The sequence below is a fragment of the Takifugu flavidus genome, chromosome 7 (genome assembly GCF_003711565.1).
Source record: "Takifugu flavidus isolate HTHZ2018 chromosome 7, ASM371156v2, whole genome shotgun sequence".
In the NCBI taxonomy this organism is placed as follows: Eukaryota; Metazoa; Chordata; class Actinopteri; order Tetraodontiformes; family Tetraodontidae; genus Takifugu; species Takifugu flavidus.
Genome location: NC_079526.1, coordinates 7,908,587 through 7,914,586, shown reverse-complemented (window position 1 = coordinate 7,914,586; position 6,000 = coordinate 7,908,587).

Sequence of the window (6,000 nt, the reverse complement as noted above, 5' to 3'; positions counted from 1 at the left end):
CTCCCCTCTCCATGCTCTCTGCTCCCCTCTCCATGCTCTCTGCTTCCTCCTCCCTGCTCCTTGCTCCCTGTTTCCCTCTCCATGCTCCCTGTTCCTGCTCCCTGCTCCCTGTTCCCTGCTCCCCTCTCCATGCTCCCTGCTTCCTCCTCCCTGCTCCCTGTTCCCTGCTTCCCTCCCCATGCTCCCTGCTTCCTCCTCCCTGCTCCTTGCTCCCTGTTTCCCTGCTCCTTGCTCCCTGCTTCCTCCTCCTCCCTGCTCCCTGTTCCCTGCTCCCCTCTCCATGCTCCCTGTTCCCTGCTCCCTGCTCCCTGTTCCCTGCTCCCCTCTCCATGCTCCCTGCTTCCTCCTCCTCCCTGCTCCTTGCTCCTTGCTCCCTGCTCCCCTCTCCATGCTCTCTGCTTCCTCCTCCCTGTTCCCTGTTCCCTGCTCCCCTCTCCATGCTCCCTGTTCCCTGCTCCCTGCTCCATGCTCCCTGCTCCCCTCTCCATGGTCCCTGCTTCCTCCTCCCTGCTCCCTGTTCCCTGCTCCCCTCTCCATGCTCCCTGCTTCCTCCTCCCTGCTCCTTGCTCCCTGCTCCCCTCCCCATGCTCCCTGCTTCCTCCTCCCTGCTCCTTGCTCCCTGTTCCCTGCTCCTTGCTCCTGCTCCCTGCTTCCTCCTCCTCCCTGCTCCTGCTCCCTGTTCCCTGCTCCCCTCTCCATGCTCCCTGTTCCCTGCTCCCTGTTCCCTGCTCCCCTCTCCATGCTCCCTGCTTCCTCCTCCCTGCTCCTTGCTCCCTGCTCCCCTCTCCATGCTCCCTGCTTCCTCCTCCCTGCTCCTTGCTCCCTGCTCCCCTCTCCATGCTCCCTGCTTCCTCCTCCCTGCTCCTTGCTCCCTGCTCCCCTCTCCATGCTCCCTGCTTCCTCCTCCCTGCTCCTTGCTCCCTGTTTCCCTCCCCATGCTCCCTGCTCCCCTCTCCCCTCTCCATGCTCCCTGCTTCCTCCTCCCTGCTCCTGCTCCCTGCTCCCTGCTCCCCTCCCCATGCTCCCTGCTTCCTCCTCCCTGCTCCTTGCTCCTTGCTCCCTGCTCCCCTCCCCATGCTCCCTGCTTCCTCCTCCCTGCTCCTTGCTCCCTGTTTCCCTCCCCATGCTCCCTGCTGGTCCACATGCAGCGGGTCCATTCTCTCCACAAGTGCCCGATCTGCGGCTGGTTGTGGCTGGCTTTTCCTGCACCACCCAGCCTGCCCCTGAACTATTCTCCAGCGTGGGACTGAGCGTCCCGCCCACACGAGGACACAGTGTCACTGCAGAACTCACTTTGTGTAAAATCCTACATCAGTAATTATCATAATTATGTGTTCACATATTATCTGTGTCGCAGACCAAAGTGAGATACAATCTTTTCTGTCATGTTGACATCTGGAAAGCTGATTGCAATAAAAGTCCATGCCACACATGAGTCTATGCTTGTTTGTTTATTTGTTTGTGTCTATACATGTGGGGTGAATTTGTACCAGGCTTTAACTCTTATTGAGTGGTGACAGTTGAAGAGCAGATTGTTAAATGAGTCTGTTTTAGTGGTGCAGTGGGGAATAAATTAGTTAATATTTGAGAAATTAGACTGCAAATGACTGAAGAAGTAACTGATGTCACTTTAACAGGCCTGCAAAAACAGCTGAACAAGCGTGCGCGTGTGTGTGTGTGTGTGTGTGTGTGTGTTCTCATTTATACTAATGACACAAATGTCCCCCACCCCTTCGAGTCTAAACGAATCCATATGTGCAACATGTGGGAGAAACAAAAAGACACTTTATCTCTCTCTCTCTCTCTCTCTCTCTCTCTCTCTCTCTCTCTCTCTCTCTCTCTCTCTCTCTCTCTTACACGCTCTCGACACGCACGCACGCACGCACATTATTACACCACATGTGTAGGTTTCCCTCCCTCCTCTTATTTCATGTCTGCTTTTTTCATAAACTCTGCTCGATGTAATAAATGTGTGAGCAGCGTCCCCTTCAGGACATTTGGTGTATCACAGACACACATTTTAACGCTGGGGCAGTGAAGGAAATATGAAGGGGAAGTAGTGGGCTCACCACAGTTGGTGCATTCTGATGTACAATGACGTATACTGACCTTTCAGGGTAGTTACATCAGGTGACAGAGGTGCAGAGATGTCCTGAGGGAATACAATAAGGTGTTGCTCTTCTAAATAAGAATATTAACAAACACCGAAGAACAAAATGAGCATTTTCTGATTCGTTCCAATGAAGCTTAATTCATTTCTTCCCAGGTCAGTCCCTCTCATCCTGTGACTCAGTGACAGAGGAAATTTGGACACGTTTAAATAAAGGAGTAAATCACCTTTTATCTGTGTCACAGCAGGCTGACTTTAACAGAATGGTTCTTAACCTTATTACTTCCATCTGTATATGCTCTAATGTAAATGCTGTCACCATATGGCTTTACTGTTCTCTTTATTTCATTATTAAATAGCCAGAAGACTAAAACGGTACTGTTAAAACATGGTCAATTAAAGTGTTTGTCATGTTTTCCTATAGCAGGACATTAAATCTGTTCCCATTTAACATTTTTATGATGTCATGTGAAGTAGAAACTGCACAATTTCTATTGCTGATCAGTGTGCTGTTTTTTCTTTTCCTTTAAAATTTCTATTTATTTATCTAAAATAGACATTGGCTGCTGCAGAAAGTCCCAGTTTCTGATGAGAAATTTGCAATGTTTACGTTGCCTTGTAGTCAAATCAAGCTGCTTCCGGAATTTAATCCATGACGCAAAATATTTTGTTAAGCCCGCACAAAGTTCATTAAACTGGAACAAACACAAAGTGGCAGCCTGGAGTAAATAAACAGGCAGCCATGTCCGTAAAAAGCTGCTGTTGCCTCAGACAACTGGTCAAAGTATACCTGATGCTAAAGGACCTACTCTTGCATAACTCATTTTTCTAAATGTCTTTTAAAACCTTGGTCATTTTTGATTTATAATGGGTCACCAGCAAATGTCTCGCTCACGTTATCTCTCTCCACGCTCCCACTTTTGGGCGTCATTTTATAAACCTTTTGGACTCATATCTTTGGCCGTGGCCCTGGCGGCGCTGCGTTCCCAAACAAGCTGCTCTGTTCCAATGACAGCTGATATTGTGGCTGAAGCGTTTCTGTTAAAAACCAAACTGCCAATCTGGTTCCCAAAACAATAGAAAGGGGGGGGGGGGGGGGTCAAAATGGCTTAAAAACGTTTATTTTGTCTGATGTGTGCATATTTCACTCTGTGCTGTCACAGCAGACAATAGCGAACATATAATTAGATATTAGGTTTCTTCTGATTTGGTCGGGGGGGGGGGGGGGGGGGGGGGGAGTAAATGGAATCATAGCATCTCCGCTGAGAACTTCCTCCATTTCCAAAGAGCTCTCTCTAGAGGGAAGTATTGCATTGCATGTGGACTTGGGCAGCGAGACCTTTCAGGCCTGTGTAGCGGATCAAACCGATCAGCATGAAAACGCACCCTTCCTCTGACTGCTGATGGGTCTGAGCAGCAGATGTATTAATTGGCAGAGCTGGATGAAGCCTTGTTCTCGCCGCTGGGATCCGTGTCGATGGCGTGAACACAATGTGCTCATTATGGAGAGCGACACAGACTGGATTTTGTGTGGCCGTCAGGCATGAAGACAGGAAGGGGGTGAAGTGGGTCAGCTCTGTGGAGGGGTTAACTGTTGGTTAGGCCAGCAAAATGGTGTGATTTGATCATTCTCAGAACCCCCCCCCCCCCCCAAAGCTGGAGAAGTTCCAAAGCTTTGCCCACGCACACCTAAATGATTTACAGCCTTGTACGAAGGTGAAATCCTGAATCATTCCGATAATAACTAACATGTTTAAGTGTGCTTGGCTGAAGAGATTAAATATTTCACTGGGAAAACATCAGCAGTTCACCGACATCACAGTCAACCAGTGAACTAAGGTAATGTTGAATTACGGAGAAAGTGAATGACGCATCAATAGGAGCAAACCTCGTGCAGGTCAGGTGTTCAGTGCATGTAATGATGCAATTGTGACACTTTTAGGACTTTTAAAGTTTACCAAAGGGCTTCACAAGTGTGTGTGTGTGTGTGTGTGTGTGTGTGTGTGTGTGTGTGTGCGCATTTCTGGGTATGTAAATTATGTGATGTCATCCGGGTGATCCCTTTTTAGCCAATCAGTGTGGATCCCCCCACAGAAGTTCTGTGGGGGGAGGAGGTCATGGGAGGATGGGGGAGGTTTAGATCTAAACCAGACTGTGGAACATTAACCTTTGGCAGTGAGTAGGTAGTGTAGTATCTTTTGTGTAGCGTTTTCGGCCAGAAAAATACATGTCATATTACATTTTAATCTGCACGCACACATCTTGTGTCTGGGTTTGCAGCACCACAAACTTAATCTACCAGCACATTTTTAATTTAATTCTTCTTTATTTATATATCATCTGTTGAATCAAAATTTTCTCTTGGCTCTTTACAGAAACCCAGAGCCTGACCCCCAACAGGCAACAGTGGCAGGAAGAAGACATAAGCAGGACCGGGCTGAATTGGGGGGACCCTCCTGCTGATGGCCATCTGGGCGGGGGAGATGGAGAGAAAGGACAGAAAGCGGAGAGATTAGACATACATCATATGTGCATGTGCATGAATTATATAGAGGATGTAAAGATAAAACTGAGTGAGTAAGTGGGGCCAGTCAGTGGCTCACCGCATAAGTTTGGGATCAGCGACGCCTTCTCTTGGTCCCTGCCTTCCTTGATTTACGCTTTCCAGCGGCCTTTTTGCCCCTTCTCTTGCGGCCTTTTGCGGACCTCTTTGGTCTTTTTGCTGCTCTTTTGCGACTCCTCTTACCCCTCTTCCGGGATTTCTTGGCACCTGCACGCTTCCTGGCTCGACCCTTTTTACCAGGTCTCCTTGCTGCGCGCTTCCTGCCTCTTCGACCAGCTTTCTTGCCTCTAGGCCGCTTGGCTATGGCTCCCGCCACATTCTTATTAATCTTGAATGCTGCAGAAGCTCCGAAGCCCCTAGTCTGTACCAAGGCCCCTCTATTAAGCAAATTCCTGATGGCAATCTTGACCGATGCCTTGTTCTTCACCACATCATATCCACCAGCTGCCAGAGCCTTTTTCAAGGTAGACAGAGGCACACCATTGCGTTCCCTGGAATTAGAAACAGCTTGAAGGATGCGCTCCCTGACGGTGGAAGTCTTTGCTTTGCTAATCCTCCTCTTTGCAGGCATCTTCTCTAATTGTCGACTCGAGTTCAGTTGTTTGCTGTATTTTGTATTTATTTCTATAGTTGGTGACAGTGGTTTAGGTTCAGTACTAGTATTACTGAGGTGGGTTGTAATACTACACTTTTCCTCGCTTTAATCTCACCTGATCAAAGCCCATATATCTGAAATGAATACTGGAGTCTTCAATAGTTTATTAGCAGTTAGATCAGAAATTTAAATAAAGATCAATAAGCTTGCAAACTTCACTTTCATCGGCTTTATTCTCAGCATAGTTACTCAAAATAAAGGGTATTTTAGTTGTCCCCAAATACTTTCATCTAAAATAAGTTGTTGCCATTTATTCATGCATCCATCAAAGGGGACTTTTTTTTATTTTTGGTAACAAAACCTTTGTTTTCATTTACCCCATTTCTAGACCAAAGTTTTACTTCTCCTTTGGTGATAGTTCCTCAAATTACATATATATATATATATATATCATTATTTGTCAGGCAAAACCCCTTTGACACGAAGGAAACTGGACGCATTTCACAGTCAGCTCAGTTGTGACACCCTCTTTGCTCAGACCCTCGAGCCGGATCGGGCTCAGGGTCATTTTCAACTCCTGGTTTTTTATTCAAGAGCACTGCGTATTAACATTTTATGGAGTAGAATAAAACCTTCTGCAGGCCAAGTTTTTGTGTGGAACCATCATTTGTAATCTTCAGAAGATATTTCCTTGTTTTGACAGTAACTTTGAACTTGCTTTGAAGTTAACAT